The sequence below is a fragment of the Somniosus microcephalus genome, chromosome 7 (genome assembly GCF_052327205.1).
Source record: "Somniosus microcephalus isolate GS21.2 chromosome 7, FLI_Smic_1.0, whole genome shotgun sequence".
Taxonomy (NCBI): domain Eukaryota; kingdom Metazoa; phylum Chordata; class Chondrichthyes; order Squaliformes; family Somniosidae; genus Somniosus; species Somniosus microcephalus.
In genome coordinates this window covers 170,493,685-170,511,147 of record NC_140993.1, presented here as the reverse complement: position 1 = coordinate 170,511,147, position 17,463 = coordinate 170,493,685, and positions in this window count along the sequence as shown.

The following is a 17,463-nucleotide window of genomic DNA, read 5'->3' as shown; positions in this document are numbered from 1 at the left end:
ATATCTGCAGCATGAGCGCTGTGCATTGTCTGAAATCAGTAGTGTGGGTGCTGAGCATTCACTGAAACCAGTAGTGTGGGTGCTGTGCATTCTCTGATATCTGTAGTGTTAGCGCTGCGCATTTTTTGAAATCAGTGGTGTGTGCACTCTGCATTCCCTGAAATTATTAATGTAGGTGCTGTGCATTCTGTGAAATCATTATTGTGAGTGCTATGCATTGTCTGAAATCAGTAGTGTGCACATTGTTCACTCTCTGAAATCAGTAGTGTGAGCGCTGTGCATTCTCTGAAGCCAGTAGCGTGGGTGCTGTGCATTCTCTGATATCTGCAGCATGAGCGCTGTGCATTGTCTGAAATCAGTAGTGTGGGTACTGAGCATTCACTGAAATCAGTAGTGTGAGCTCTGAACATTGCCTGAAATCAGTAGTGTGAGCGCTGTGAGTTCTCTGAAATCAGTAGTGTGAGCACTGTGCATTGTCTGGAATCAGTAGTGTGAGCACAGTGTATTCTCTGAAATCAGTGGTTTGGGTGCTGTGCATTCTCTGATATCAGTAGCGTGAGTGCTGTGCATTGCTTGAAATCAGTAGACTCAGCATTCTGCATTGTCTGAAATCAGTAGTGTGAGGGCGGAGCATTGTCTGATTTCAGTAAGGTGGGTGCTGTGCATTGCCTGAAATCAGTAGTGTGAGCGCTTGGCATTGTCTGAAATCAGTAGTGTGCACATTGTGCATACTCTGGAACCAGTAGTGTAGGTGCTATGCATTTTACTGAGCTCAGTAGTGTGAGCATTATTCATTGTCTGAAATCAGTAGTGTGAGAGCTGTGTATCATCTGAAATCAGTAGTGTGAGCACTGTGCATTCTGTGAAATCAGTGGTGTGAGTGCTTTGCAAAGTCTGAAATCTGTAGTGTGGGTGCTGTGCATTCTCTGATATCAGTAGCGTGAGTGCTGTGCATTGTTTGAACTCAGTAGTGAGAGCGCTGTGCATTTTCTGAAATCAGTAGTGTGGGTGCTGTGCTTTGTCTGAAATCAATAGTGTGTGCATTGTGCATTCTCTGAAATCAATAGTGTGAGCACTGTGCATTTTCTGAACTCAGTAGTAGGAACCTCATGTTTTGTCTGAAAGCTGTAGGGTGGGCGCTGTGCAATCTGATAAATCAATAGTGTGGGTGCTGTGTATTTGCTGAAGATAGTAGTGAGCGCTGGGCACTCTGTGAAATCAGTATTGTGAGTGCTGTGCAATGTCTGAAATCAATAGTGTGTGTGCTGTGCATTCTTTGAAGTCAGTAGTGTGAGCACTGTACATTGTCTGGAATCAGTAGTGTGAGCGCTGTGCATTCTCTGAAATCAGTAGTGTGAGCACAGTGCATTCTCTGAAATCATGAGTGTGGGTGCTGTGCATTCTCTGATATCAGCAGCATGAGTGCTGTGCATTGTCTGAAATCAGTAGTGTGGGTGCTGAGCATTCACTGAAATCAGTAGTGTGAGCGTTGTTTATTGTTTGAATTCAGTAGTGTGAGAGCTGTGTATCGTCTGAAATCAATAGTGTGAGCACTGTGCATTCTGTGAAATCAGTAGTGTGAGTGCTTTGCAATGTCTGAAATCTGTAGTGTGGGTGCTGTGCATTCTCTGAAATCTGTAATGTGAATGCTGTACGACCCCTGAAATCAGTAGTGTGAGGGCGGTGCATTGTCTGCTTTCAGTAATGTGGGTGCTGTGCATTGCCTGAAATCAGTATTGTGCATTCTCTGAAATCAGTAGTGTTGGTGCTGTGCATTTTACTGAAATCAGTAGTGTGCATATTGTGCATTCTCTGAAATCAGTAGTGTGAGCGCTGTGCATTCTCTGAAACCAATAGTGTGGGTGCTGTGCATTTTACTGAAATCAGCAGTATGAGCGCTGTCCATTGTCTGAAATCAGTATTGTGAGCACTGTGCGTTCTGTGAAATCAGTGGTGTGAGCTCTTTGCTATGTCTGAAATCAGTAGTGTGGGTGCTGTGCCTTCCCTGAAATCATAAGTTATGCACTGTATATTTTCTGAAATAAGTAGTGTGAGAGCTGCGCAGTCTGTGAAATCAGTAGCATGAGCTCTGAGAATTATCTGAAATCTGTAGTGTGAGCATTGTGCATTCTCTGTAATCATTAGTGTGGGTGCTGTGCATTCTCTGAAATCAGTAGTGTGAGCACTGTGCATTCTCTGAAATCAGTATTGTGAGCACCGTGCATTCTCTGAAATCAGTAGTGTGAGCACTGTGCATTATTTGAAATCAGTAGTGTGAACCTTGTGCATTGTCTGAAATCAGTAGGGTGTGTGCTGTGCATTCTGTGAAATCAGTAGTGTGGGAGCTGTGCATTCGCTGAAATTAGTAGTGAGCACTGCGCATTCTATGAAATCAGTGGAGTAAGCACAATATATTTTGTCAAATCAGTAGTGTGAGCAATGTACATTGATGAAATCAGTAGCATGAGTGCTGTGCGTTCTCTGTAATCAGTAGTGTGAGCACTGCGCATGCACTGAAATCAGTAGTGTGAGTGCTGTGCATTCTCTGATATCAGTAGAGTGAGCGCTGTGCATCGTCTGAAATCAGTAGTGTGAGCACTGTGAATTGTCTGAAATCAGTTGCGTGAATGCTGTGCATTGTCTGAAACCAGTAGTGTGAGTGCTGTGCATTGTCTGAAATCAGTAGTGTGAACGTGATGTATTGTCTGAAATCAGTAGTGTGAGCACTGTGCATTTTCTGAAGTCAGTAGTGTGAGTGTTGTGCATTTTCTGAAATCAGGAGGGTGGGTGCTGTGCATTCTCTGAAATCAGTAGTGTGAGCACTTTGCATTCTCTGAAATCAGTAGTGTGAGCTCTGTGTTGTCTGACATCAGTTGTGTGTGCATTGTGCATTTTCTGAAATCAGTAGTGTGAGCACGTGCCTTGCTTGAAATAAGTAGTGTTAACACTGTGCAGTCTCTGAAATCAGTAGTGTTGCTGCTGTGAATTCACTGAATTCAGTAATGGGAGCACTGTGCATTTTCTGAAATCAGTCGTGTGCAAATTGTGCATTATCTGAAATCAGTATTGTGAGCACCATTCATTCTCTGTAATTAGAAGTCTGAGTGCTGTGCATTCTCTGAAATCAGTAGAGTGAGCGCTGTATATTTTCTCAGATCAGTAGCATGAGTGATGTGCATTGAATCAAATCAATAGCGTGAGTGCTGTGCATTGTCTGAAACCAGTGGTGTGGGAAATGTGCATTATGCGAAATCACTATTGTGAACACTGTGCATTCTCTGAAATCAGTAGTGTGAGAGCTGTGCATTGTCTGAAAACAGTAGTGTGAGCACTGTGCATTGTCTGATTTCAGTAGTGTGAGCGCTGTGCATTGCCTGAAATCAATAGTGTGTGCATTGTGCATTTTCTGAAACCAGTAGTGTGGGTCCTCTGCATTCACTGAAATCAGTAGTGTGAGCATTGTTCTTTGTCTGAAATCAGTAGTGTGGGCACTGTGTATTGTCTGAAATTGGTAGTGTGATCACTGTGCATTCTGTGAAATCAGTAGTGTGAGCGCTTTGCAATATCTGAAATCAGTAGTATTAGCGCTGTGCATTTTCTGAATCAGTAGTGTGGGTGCTGTGCATTCTGTGAAATCAGTAGTGTGAGTGCTGTGCATTCTCAGAAATCAGTAGCATTAGCGCTATGCATTTTCTGAATCAGTAGTGTGGGTGCTGTGCATTCTGTGAAATCAGTAGTGTGAGGGCAGTGCATTTTCTGAAATCAGTATTGTGAACGTTGTGCATTTTCTGCAATCAGGAGGGTGGGTGATGTGCATTCCCTGAAAGCAGTAGTGTGAGCTCTGTGTATTGTCTGAAATCAGTTGTGTTTGCACTGTGCATTTTCTGAAATGAGTAGTGTGAGCATGTGCCTTGCTTGAAATAAGTAGTGTTAACGCTGTGCAGTCTCTGAAATCAGTAGTGTTGTTGCTGTGAATTCACTGAATCCAGTAGTGTGAGCACTGTGCATTTTCAGAAATCAGTAGTATGCAAATTGTGCATTATCTGATATCAGTATTGTGAGCATTGTGCATTCTCTGTAATTAGAAGTGTGAGCGCTGTGCATTCTCTGAAATCAGTAGAGTGAGCGCTGTATATTTTCTCAAATCAGTAGCATGAGTGATGTGGATTGACTCAAATCAGTAGCGTGACTGCTGTGCATTGTCTGAAACCAGTGATGTGGGAATTGTGCATAATGTGAAATCAGTATTGTGAGCACTGTGCATTCTCTGAAATCAGTAGTGTGAGAACTATGCATTTTCTGAAATCAGTAGAGTGAGTGCTGTGCATTGTCTGAAAGCAGTAGTGTGAGCACTGTGCATTGCCTGAAATCAATAGTGTGTGCATTGTGCATTCTCTGAAATCAGTAGTGTTTGCACTGTGCATTGTTGGAAATCAGTAGTGTTTGCACTGTGCATTGTCTGAAATCAGTAGTGTGTGCACTCTGCATTCTCTGAAATCATTACTGTGAGCGCTGTTCATTCTCTGAAATCAGAATTGTGAGCATTGTGCATTGTCTGAATTCAGTAGTGTGAGCGCTGGGCATTATCTGAAGTCAGTAGTGTGGACCTCTTGCATTGTCTGAAATCTGTAGGGTGGGCACTGTGCATTCTGTGAAAACAGTAGTGTGGGTGCTGTGCATTCGCTGAAAATAGTAGTGATCGCTGGGCACTCTGTGAAATCAGTAGAGTGAGTGCAGTAGATTTAATCAAATCAGTAGTGTGAGCGATGTACATTGATGAAATCAGTAGCGTGAGTGCTGTGCGTTCTCTGTAATCAGTAGTGTGAGCATTGTTTATTGTCTGAAATCAGTAGTGTGAGTGCTGTGTACTGTCTGAAATCAGTAGTGTGAGCACTGTGCATTCTGTGAAATCTGTAGTGTGAGCTCTTTGCAATGTCTGATTTCAGTGGTGTGGTGCTGTGCATTGTCTGAAATCAGTTGTGTGAGCATTGTTTATTGTCTGAAATCAGTAGTGTGAGTGCTGTGTACTGTCTGAAATCAGTAGTGTGAGCACTGTGCATTCTGTGAAATCTGTAGTGTGACCTCTTTGCAATGTCTGAAATCAGTAGTGTGTGCACCCTGCTTTCCCTGAAATCATTAATGTGGGTGCTGTGCATTCTGTGAAATCATAAGTGTGAGCACTTTTAATTCGCTGAAATCAGTAGTGTGAGTGCGTTTCATTGAATGAAATCAGAAGTGTGAGCGCTGTGCATTGTCTGATTTCAGTAGTGTGAGCACAGTGCATTCTCTGAAATCAGTAGTGTGGGTGCTGTGCCTTCTCTGAAATCAGTAGTGTGAATGCTGTGCAACCCCTGAAATCAGTAGTGTGGGTGCTGTGCATTCTCTATCAGTAGCATGAGTGATGTGCATTGTTTGAAATCAGTAGTGTGAGCGCTGTGCATTGTCTGCAATCAGTAATGTGAGTGCTGTGCATTGTCTGATTTCAGTAGTGTGGGTGCTGTGCATTCTCTGAAATCAGTAGTGTGAGGGCTGTGCATTCTTTGTAATCAGTAGTGTGAGCACTGCACATGCTCTGAAATCAGTAGAGTGAGTGTTGTGCATTGTCTGAAAACAGTAGTGTGACCGCTGTGCATTGCCTGAAATCAATAGTGTGCGCATTGTGCATTCTCTGAAATCAGCAGTGTACGTGCCATGCTCTCTCTGAAATTAGTCATGTCAGCACTGTGTATTGTCTGAAATCAGTAGTGTGAGCACTGTGCATTCTCTGAAAACAGTATTCTGAGCGTTGTGCATTTTCTGAAATAAGTAGCATTAGCGCTGTGCATATCCTGAAATCAGTATTGCGGGTGCTGTGCATTGTCTGATATTAGTTGTGTGAGATTCGTGCTTTCGCTGAAATCAGTAGTGTTTGTGCTGTGCATTGTCTGAAATCAGTAGTGTGTGCACTCTGCATTCTCTGAAATCATTACTGTGAGCACTGTTCATTCTCTGAAATCAGAAGTGTGAGCACTGCATTGTCTGAAATCAATAGTGTGAACCTTGTGCATTGTCTGAAATCAGTAGGGTGTGCGCTGTGCATTCTGTGAAATCAGTAGTGTGGGAGCTGTGCATTCGCTGAAATTAGAAGTGAGCGCTGCGCATTCTATGAAATCAGTGGAGTGAGCGCAATATATTTTGTCAAATCAGTAGTGTGAGCAATGTACATTGATGAAATCAGTAGCGTGAATGCTGTGTGTTCTCTGTAATCAGTAGTGTGAGCACTGCACATGCTCTGAAATCAGTAGTGTGGGTGCTGTGCATTCTCTGATATCAGTAGTATGAGCGCTGTGCATTGTCTGAAATCAGTAGTGTGAGCGCTGTGCATTCTCTATAATTAGAAGTGTGAATGCTGTGCATTCTCTGAAATCAGTAGAGTGAGCGCTGTATATTTTCTCAAATCAGTGGCAGAGAGATGTGCATTGACTCAAATCAATTGCGTGCATGCTGTGCATTGTCTGATCCAGTAGTGTGAGAACTGTGCATTATCTGGAATCAGTATTGTGAGCACTGTGCGTTCTCTGAAATCAGTAGTGTGGGTGCCGTGCATGCTCTGTTATCAGTAGCATCAGATCTGTGCATTGTTTGAAATCAGTAGGGTGAGTGCTGTGTATTGCCTGAAATCAGCAGTTTGAGGGCTGTCAGTTGTCTGATTTCAGTAATGTGGGTGCTGTGAATTGCCTGAAATCAGTAGTGTGACCGTTGTTCATTGTCTGAAATCAGTAGTGTGAACATTGTGTATTGTCTGAAATCAGTAGTGTGAGTACTATGCATTCTGTGAAATCAGTGGTGTGAGCACTGTGCGTTCCCTGAAATCAATATTGTGAGCACTGTACATTCTCTGGAATCAGTAGTGTGAGCACTGTACATTCTCTGAAATCAGTAGTGTGGGTGCTGTGCATTGCCTGAAATCAGTAGTGTGAGCGCTGTGCACTGTCTGAAATCAGTAGTGTGCACATTGTGCATTCTTTGATATCAGTAGTGTGCGCGCTGTGCCTTGTCTGAAATTAACACGAGCTCTATGCATTCTCTGAAATCAGTAGTGTGATTGCTGTGCATTGTCTGAAATCAGTAGTGTGTGCATTGCGCATTCTCTGAAATCATTAGTGTGAGCACTGTGCATTCTGTGAAATCAGTAGTGTGAGCACTTTGCAATGTGTAAAATCAATAGTGTGTGTGTTGTGCATTCTTTGAAACCAGTATTGTGGGTGCTGTGCATTTTACTGAAATCAGAAGTGTGAACCTTGTGCATTGTCTGAAAACAGTAGTGTGAGCGTTGTGTATTACCTGAAATCATTAGTGTGAGCACTGTGCATTCTGTGAAATCAGTAGTGTGAGCACTTTGCAATGTCTAAAATCAATAGTGTGTGTGTTGTGCAGTCTCTGAAATCTTTAGTGTGAGCGCAGTGCATTGTCTGGAATCAGAAGTGTGAACCTTGTGCATTGTCTGAAATCTGTAAGGTGGGCACTGTGCATTCTGTGAAATCAATAGTGTGTGTGCTGTGCATTCGCTGAAAATAGTAGTGAGCGCTGTGCATTCTATGAAATCAGTAGAGTGAGCACAGTAGATTTTCTCAAATCAGTAGTGTGAGTGATGTATATTGATGAAATCAGTAGCATGAGCACTGTGCATTCTCTGTAATCAGTAGTGTGAGAACTGCGCATGCTCTGAAATCAGTAGTGTGGGTGCTGTGCATTGTCTGAAATCAATAGTGTGGGTGCTATGCATGCTCTGTATCAGTAGCGTCAGATCTGTGCATTGTTTGAAATCAGTAATGTGAGTGCTGTGAATTGCCTCAAATCAGTAGTGTGAGCATTGTTCATTGTCTGAAATCAGTAGTGTGAACGCTGCATATTGTCTGAAATCAGTAGTATGAGTACTATGCATTCTGTGAAATCAGTAGTGTGAGCACTTTGCAATGTCTGAAATCAATAGTGTGTGTGCTGTGCATTTTCTGAAATCAGTAGTGTGGGTGCTGTGCATTCTCTTAAATCTGTAGTGTTAGCGCTGTGCATTTTTGAACTGAGTGGTGTGTGCATTCTGCATTCCCTGAAATCATTAATGTGGGTGCTTTGCATTCTGTGAAATCATTAGTGTGAGCGCTGGGCACTCTGTGAAATCAGTAGTGTGAGCGCTATGCAATGTCTGAAATCAGTAGTGTGGGTGCTGAGCATTCACTGAAATCAGTAGTGTGAGCTCTGAACATTGTCTGAAATCAGTAGTGTGAGCGCTGTGCATTCTCTGAAATCAGTAGTGTGAACACATTGCATTCTCTGAAATCAGTAGTGTGGGTGCAGTGCATTCTCTGATATCAGTAGCGTGAGTGCTGTGCAATGCCTGAAATCAGTAGTGTGAGCACTGTGCATTGTCTGAAATCAGTAGTGTGCACATTGTACATTCACTGAAACCAGTAGTGTGGGTGATATGCATTTTACTGAAATAAGTAGTGTGAGCATTGTTCATTGTCTGATATCAGTAGTGTGAGCGCTGTGCATTCTGTGAAATCAGTGGTGTGAGCGCTTTGCAATGTCTGAAATTAATAGTGTGGGTGCTTTGCATTCTCTGAGATCAGTAGTGTGAATGCTGTGCGACCCCTGAAATCATTAGCGTGGGTGCTGTGCATTCTCTGATATCAGTAACGTGAGTGATGTGCATTGTTTGAAATCAGTAGTGTGATTGCTGTGTATTGTCTGAAATCAGTAGTGTGAGCACTGTTCATTCTCTGAAATCAGTATTGTGAGCACTGTGCGTTCTCTGAAATTAGTAGTGTGAGCCCTGTGCATTCTCTGAAATCAGTAGTGTGGGTGCTGTGCATTGCCTGAAATCAGTAGTGTGCGCATCGTGCATTCTCTGATATCAGTAGTGTGTTTGCTGTGCATTCTCTGAAATTAACACGAGCTCTATGCATTCTCTGATATCAGTAGTGTGATTGCTGTGCATTGTCTGAAATCAGTAGTGTACGCATTGTGCATTCTCTGAAATCATTAGTGTGAGCACAGTGCATTCTGTGAAATCAGTACTGTGAGCACTTTGCAATGTCTGAAATCAGTAGTGTGTGTGTGTGCATTCTCTGAAAGCAGTAGTGTGAATGCTGTGCGACCCCTGAAATCAGTAGCGTGGGTGCTGTGCATTCTCTGCTATCAGTAGCATGAGTGATGTGCATTGTTTGAAATCAGTAGTGTGAGGGCTGTGCATTGTCGGAAATCAGTTGTGTGAGGGCTGTGCATTGCCTGATTTCAGTAGTGTGGGCACAGTGGATTGTCTGAAATCAGTAGTGTGTGCACTGTGCATTCTCTGAAACCAATAGTGTGGGTGCTGTGCATTTTACTGAAATCAGTAGCGTGAGCATTGTTCATTGTCTGAAATCATTAGTGTGAACGCTGTGTATTGTCTGAAATCAGTAGTGTGAGCACTGTGCATTCTGAGAAATCAGTAGTGTGAGTAGTTTGCAATGTCTGAAATCAATAGTGTGTGTGCTGTGCATTCTTTGAAGTCAGTAGTGTGAGCACTGCATTCTCTGAAATCAGTAGTGTGAGCATTGTTCATTGTCTGAAATCAGTAGTGTGAGGGCTGTGCATTGTCTGATTTCAGTAGTGTGGGCACTGTGGATTGTCTGAAATCAGTAGTGTGCGCATTGTGCATTCTCTGATATCAGTAGTGTGTGCACGGTGCATTGTCTGAATTAACGCGAGCTCTGTGCATTCTCTGAAATCAGTTGTGTGAGCGCTGTGTATTGTCTGAAACCAGTAGTGTGTGCGCTGTGCATTGTCTGAAATCTGTAGTGTTAGCGCTGTGCATTTTTTGAAATCAGTGGTGTGTGCATTCTGCATTCCCTGAAATCATTAATGTGGGTGCTGTGCATTCTGTGAAATCATTAGTGTGAGCGCTGGGCAATGTCTGAAATCAGTAGTGTGAGCTCTGAACATTGTCTGAAATCAGTAGTGTGAGCGCTGTGCGTTCTTTGTAATCAGTAGTGTGAGCGCTATGCATTCTCTGAAATCAGTAGTGTGAACACAGTGCATTCACTGAAATCAGTAGTGTGGGTCCAGTGCATTCTCTGAAATCAGTATAGTGAGCACTGTGCATTCTCTGAAATCAGTATTGTTAGCAATCTGCATTCTCTGAAATCAGTATTGTGAGCACTGTGCATTCTCTGAAATCTGTAGTGTGAGCGCTGTGCATTATCTGAAATAAGTAGTGTGTGCGCTGTGCTTTGTCTGCAATCAGTAGTGTGTGCACTCTGCATTCTCTGAAATCATTACTGTGAGCGCTGGTCATTCTCTGAAATCAGAAGTGTGAGCACGGCATTGTCTGAAATCAGTAGTGTGAGCACTGTGCATTATTTGAAATCAATAGTGTGAACCTTGTGCATTGTCTGAAATCAGTAGGGTGTGTGCTGTGCATTGTCTGGAATCAGTAGTGTGAGCAGTGTGCATTATCTGAGATCAGTAGTGTGAACCTTGTGCATTGTCTGAAATCAGTAGGATGTGTGCTGTGCATTCTGTGAAATCGGTAGTGTGGGAGCTGTGCATTCACTGAAATTATTAGTGAGCACTGCGCATTCTATGAAATCAGTGGAGTAAGCACAATATATTTTGTCAAATCAGTAGTGTGAGCAATGTACACTGATGAAATCAGTAGCATGAGTGCTGTGCATTCTCTGTAATCAGTAGTGTGAGCACTGCGCATGCTCTGAAATCAGTAGTGAGTGCTGTGCATTCTCTGATATCAGTAGTGAGCGCTGTATATTTTCTCAAATCAGTAGCATGAGTGATGTGCATTGACTAAAATCAGTAGCGTGAGTGCTGTGCATTGTCTGAAACCAGTAATGTGAGCACTGTGCATTCTCTGAAATCACTATTGTGAGCACTGTGCATTCTCTGAAATCAGTAGCGTGAGTGCTGTGCATTGTCCGAAACCAGTGGTGTGGGAACTGTGCATTATGTGAAATCAGTATTGTGAGCACTGTGCGTTCTCTGAAATCAGTAGTGTGAGAGCTGTGCATTCTCCGAAATCAGCAGCATGAGTGCTGTGCGTTCTCTGTAATCAGTAGTGCGAGCACTGTGCACTCACTATATTTAGAAGTGTGAGTGCTGTGCATTCTCTGAAATCAGTAGAGTGAGCGCTTTATATTTTCTCAAATCAGTAGCGTGAGTGCTGTGCATTGTCTGAAACCAGTGGTGTGGGAAATGTGCATTATGTGAAATCAATATTGTGAGTACTGTGCATTCTCTGAAATCAGTAGTGTCAGCGCTGAGCATTCTCTGAAATCATTAGTGTGATGACTGTGCATCGTCTCAAATCAGCCGTGTGAACATTGTGCATTACCGGAAATCAGTAGTGTGGGTGCTGTGCATTGCCTGAAATCAATAGTGTGAGCGTTGTTCATTGTCTGAAATCAGTAGCATGAACGCTGTGTATTGTCTGAAATCAGTAGTGTGAGTACTGTGCATTCTGTGAAATCAGTAGTGTGAGGGCAGTGCATTTTATGAAGTCAGTAGTGTGAGTGTTGTGCATTTTCTGAAATCAGGAGGGCGGGTGCTGTGCATTCCCTGAAATCAGTAGTGTTAGCACTGTGCATTCTCTAAAATCAGTAGTGTGAGCTCTGTGTATTGTCTGAAATCAGTTGTGTGTGCATTGTGTATTTTCTGAAATCAGTAGTGTGAGCACGTGCCTTGCTTGAAATAAGTAGTGTTAACACTGTGCAGTCTCTGAAATCAGTAGTGTTGCTGCTGTGAATTCACTGAATTCAGTAATGGGAGCGCTGTGCATTTTCTGAAATCAGTAGTGTGCAAATTGTGCATTATCTGAAATCAGTATTGTGAGCACCGTGCATTCTCTGTAAGTAGAAGTCTGAGTGCTGTGCATTCTCTGAAATCAGTAGAGTGAGCGCTGTATATTTTTTCAAATCAGTAGCATGAGTGATGTGCATTGACTAAAATCAGTAGCGTGAGTGCTGTGCATTGTCTGAAACCAGTAATGTGAGCACTGGGCATTCTCTGAAATCAGTAGCATGAGTGATGTGCATTGAATCAAATCAATAGCGTGAGTGCTGTGCATTGTCTGAAACCAGTGGTGTGGGAAATGTGCATTATGTGAAATCAGTATTGTGAACACTGTGCGTTCTCTGAAATCAGTAGTGTGAGAGCTGTGCATTCTCTGAAATCAGTAGAGTGAGTGCTGTGCATTGTCAGAAAACAGTAGTGTGAGCACTGTGCATTGTCTGATTTCAGTAGTGTGAGCGCTGTGCATTGCCTGAAATCAATAGTGTGTGCATTGTGCATTTTCTGAAACCAGTAGTGTGGGTCCTCTGCATTCACTGAAATCAGTAGTGTGAGCGTTGATCTTTGTCTGAAATCGGTAGTGTGATCACTGTGCATTCTGTGAAATCAGTAGTGTGAGCGCTTTGCAATGTCTGAAATCAGTAGTATTAGCGCTGTGCATTTTCTGAATCAGTAGTGTGGGTGCTGTGCATTCTGTGAAATCAGTAGTGTGAGTGCTGTGCATTCTCGGAAATCAGTAGCATTAGCTCTATGCATTTTCTGAATCAGTAGTGTGGGTGCTGTGCATTCTGTGAAATCGGTAGTGTGAGGGCAGTGCATTTTCTGAAATCAGTAGTGTGAACGTTGTGCATTTTCTGAAATCAGGAGGGTGGGTGATGTGCATTCCCTGAAATCAGTAGTGTGAGCACTTTGCATTCGCTGAAAGCAGTAGTGTGAGCTCTGTGTATTGTCTGAAATCAGTTGTGTGTGCACTGTGCATTTTCTGAAATGAGTAGTGTGAGCATGTGCCTTGCTTGAAATAAGTAGTGTTAACGCTGTGCAGTCTCTAAAATCAGTAGTGTTGTTGCTGTGAATTCACTGAATTCAGTAGTGTGAGCGCTGTGCATTTTCTGAAATCAGTAGTGTGTGAATTGTGCATTATCTGAAATCAGTATTGTGAGCACTGTGCATTCTCTGTAATTAGAAGTGTGAGCACTGTGCATTGTCTGAAATCATTAGTGTGGGTGCTGTGCATTTTCTGAAATCAGTAGTGTGTGAATTGTGCATTATCTGAAATCAGTATTGTGAGCACTGTGCATTCTCTGTAATTAGAAATGTGAGCACTGTGCATTCTCTGAAATCAATAGTGTTATTCTGTGCATTGTCTCAAATCAGCCGTGTGAACATTGTGCATTACCTGAAATCAGTAGTATGTGTGGTGTGCATTTTCTGAAATCAGTAGTGTGAGCGCTTTGCATTATCTGAAATCAGTGGAGTGAACATTGTGCATTTTCTGAAATTAGTAGGGTGGGCACGGTGCATTCTCTGAAATCAGTAGTGTTAACGCTGTGCATTCTCTCAAATCTCTAGTGTGAGCGCATTGCATTCTCTGAAATGAGTAGTGTGAGCTCATTGCATTCTCTGAAGTCAGTAGCGTGAGCTCTGTGCATTGTCTGAAATGAGTATTATGAGCACTGTGCATTCTCTGAAATCAATAGTGTGAGTGCTGTTCATTGTCTGAAATCAGTAGGGTGGGCACGTTGCATTTTCTGAAATCAGTAGTGTGTGTGGTGTGCATTTTCTGAAATCAGTAGTGAGTGCTTTGTATTGACTGAAATCAGTATTGTGAACATTGTGCATTTTCTGAAATCAGTAGTGTGAGAATTGTGCATTGTCTGAAATCAGTAGTGCTGGTGCTGTGCATTCTCTGAAATCTGTAGTGTGAGTGCATTGCATTCTCTGATATCAGCAACGTGAGCTCTGAACATTGTCTGAAACAGTAGTGTCAGCACTGTGCATTTTCTGAAATCAGTAATTTCGGCATTGTGCATTCTTTGAAATCAGTTGTGTGAGCACTGTGCCTTGTTTGAAATCAGTGTTACCACTGTGCATGATCTGAAATCAGTAGTGTGAGCATTGTGTATTGTCTGAAATCGGTAGTGTGAGCACTGTGCATTCTGTGAAATCAGTAGTGTGAGCGCTTTGCAATGTCTGAAATCAGTAGTGTGAGGGCAGTGCATTTTCTGAAATCAGTAGTGTGAACGTTGTGTATTTTCTGAAATCAGGTGGGTGCTGTGCATCCTCTCAAATCAGTAGTGTGAGCACTTTGCATTTTCTGAAATCAGTTGTGTGAGCTCTGTGTTTTGTCTGAAATCAGTTGTGTGTGCACTGTGCATTTTCTGAAATCAGTAGTGTGAGCACGTGCCTTGTTTGAAATAAGTAGTGTTAATGCTGTACAGTCTCTGAAATCAGTAGTGTTGCTGCGGTGAATTCACTGAAATCTGTAGTGTGAGCACTGTGCATTCTCTGAAATTAGTCATGCGAGCATTGTGCATTGCTTGAATCAGTAGTGTGTGCACTGTGCATTCTCTGAAAACATTATTCTGAGCATTGTGCATTTTCTGAAATCAGTAGCGTGAGTGGTGTGCATTGTCTGAAATCAGTAGTGTGAGCGCTGTGCATTCCCTGAAATCAGTAGTGCGGGTGCTGTGCATTGTCTGATATTAGTAATGTGTGATTCATGCTTTCACTGAAATCAGTAGTGTTTGTGCTGTGCATTCTCCAAAATCAGCAGTGTTAGCATTATGCATTCACTGATATCAGTAGAGTGGGTGCTCTTCATTCTCTGAAATCAGTAGTTTGTGTGCTGTGCATTGTTTGAAATCAGTAGTGTTTGCGCTGTGCATTGTCTGAAATCAGAAGTGTGAACACCGTGCATTGTCTGAAATCAGTTGCATGAGTGCTGTACATTCTCTGAAACCAGTAGTGTGGGTGCTGTGCATTCTGTGAAATCAGTAGTGTGAGCATTGTTCATTGTCTGAAATCAGTAGTGTGAGCACTTTGCATTCTCTGAAATCAGTAGTGTGAGCTCTGTGTATTTTCTGAAGTCAGTAGTGTGAATGTTGTGCATTTTCTGAAATCAGGAGGGTGGGTGCTGTGCATTCCCTGAAATCAGTAGTGTTAGCACTGTGCATTCTCTGAAATCAGTAGTGTGAGCACTTTGCATTCTCTGAAATCAGTTGTGTGAGCTCTGTGTATTGTCTGAAATAAGTTGTGTGTGCACTGTGCATTTTCTGAAATCTGTAATGTGAGCACATGCCTTACTTGAAATAAGTATTGTTAACGCAGTGCAGTCTCTGAAATTAGTCGTGTTGTTGTTGTGAATTCACTGAATTCAGATATGTGAGCGCTGTGCATTTTCAGAAATCAGTAGTATGCAAATTGTGCATTATCTGATATCAGTATTGTGAGCGCTGTGCATTCTCTGAAATCAGTAGAGTGAGCGCTGTATATTTACTCAAATCAGTAGCGTGAGTGCTGTGCATTGTCTGAAACCAGTGGTGTGGGAATTGTGCATTATGTGAAATCAGTATTGTGAGCACTGTGCATTCTCTGAAATCAGTAGTGTGAGAGCTGTGCATTCTCTGAAATCAGTAGAGTGAGTGCTGTGCATTGTCTGAAAGCAGTAGTGTGAGCACTGTGCATTGTCTGATTTCAGTAGTGTGAGTGCTGTGCATTGCCTGAAATCAATAGTGTGTGCATTGTGCATTCTCTGAAATCAGTAGTGTGCGCGCTGTGCTCTCTCTGAAATTAGTCATGTCAGAAATGTGTATTGTCTGAAATCAGTAGTGAGAGCACTGTGCATTCACTGAAATTAGTCATGCGAGCATTGTGCATTGCTTGAATCAGTAGTGTGTGCACTGTGCATTCTCTGAAAACAGTATTCTGAGCATTGTGCATTTTCTGAAATCAGTAGAGTGAGCGCTGTATATTTACTCAAATCGGTAGCGTGAGTGCTGTGCATTGTCTGAAACCAGTGGTGTGGGAATTGTGCATTATGTGAAATCAGTATTGTGAGCACTGTGCATTCTCTGAAATCAGTAGTGTGAGAGCTGTGCATTCTCTGAAATCAGTAGAGTGAGTGCTGTGCATTGTCTGAAAGCAGTAGTGTGAGCACTGTGCATTGTCTGATTTCAGTAGTGTGAGTGCTGTGCATTGCCTGAAATCAATAGTGTGTGCATTGTGCATTCTCTGAAATCAGTAGTGTGCGCGCTGTGCTCTCTCTGAAATTAGTCATGTCAGAAATGTGTATTGTCTGAAATCAGTAGTGTGAGCACTGTGCATTCACTGAAATTAGTCATGCGAGCATTGTGCATTGCTTGAATCAGTAGTGTGTGCACTGTGCATTCTCTGAAAACAGTATTCTGAGCATTGTGCATTTTCTGAAATCAGTAGCGTGAGCGGTGTGCATTGTCTAAAATCAGTAGTGTTTGCACTGTGCATTGTCTGAAATCAGTAGTGTGTGCACTCTGCATTCTCTGAAATCATTACTGTGAGCGTTGTTCATTCTCTGAAATCAGAATTGTGAGCATTGTGCATTGTCTGAATTCAGTAGTGTGAGCGCTGGGCATTATCTGAAGTCAGTAGTGTGGACCTTGTGCATTGTCTGAAATCTGTAGGGTGGGCACTGTGCATTCTGTGAAAACAGTAGTGTGGGTGCTGTGCATTCGCTAAAAATAGTAGTGACCGCTGGGCACTCTGTGAAATCAGTAGAGTGAGTGCAGTAGATTTAATCAAATCAGTAGTGTGAGCGATGTACATTGATGAAATCAGTAGCGTGAGTGCTGTGCGTTCTCTGTAATCAGTAGTGTGAGCATTGTTTATTGTCTGAAATCAGTAGTGAGTGCTGTGTACTGTCTGAAATCAGTAGTGTGAGCACTGTGCATTCTGTGAAATCTGTAGTGTGAGCTCTTTGCAATGTCTGATTTCAGTAGTGTGGTGCTGTGCATTGTCTGAAATCAGTTGTGTGAGCATTGTTTATTGTCTGAAATCAGTAGTGTGAGTGCTGTGTACTGTCTGAAATCAGTAGTGTGAGCACTGTGCATTCTGTGAAATCGGTAGTGTGAGCTCTTTGCAATGTCTGAAATCAGTAGTGTGGGTGCAGTGCAATCTCTGAAATCTGTAGTGTTAGTGCTGTGCATTTTCTGAAATCAGTAGTGTGTGCACTCTGCTTTCCCTGAAATCATTAATGTGGGTGCAGTGCATTCTGTGAAATCATAAGCATGAGCACTTTTAATTAGCTGAAATCAGTAGTGTGAGTGCTGTGCATTGTCTGATTTCAGTAGTGTGAGCACAGTGCATTCTCTGAAATCAGTAGTGTGGGTGCTGTGCCTTCTCTGAAATCAGTAGTGTGAATGCTGTGCAACCCCTGAAATCAGTAGTGTGGGTGCTGTGCATTCTCTGATATCAGTAGCATGAGTGATGTGCATTGTTTGAAATCAGTAGTGTGAGCGCTGTGCATTGTCTGCAATCAATAGTGTGAGTGCTGTGCATTCTGATTTCAGTAGTGTGAGCACTGTGCATTGTCTGAAATCAATAGTGTGCGCATTGTGCATTCTCTGAAATCAGCAGTGTACGTGCCATGCTCTCTCTGAAATTAGTCAT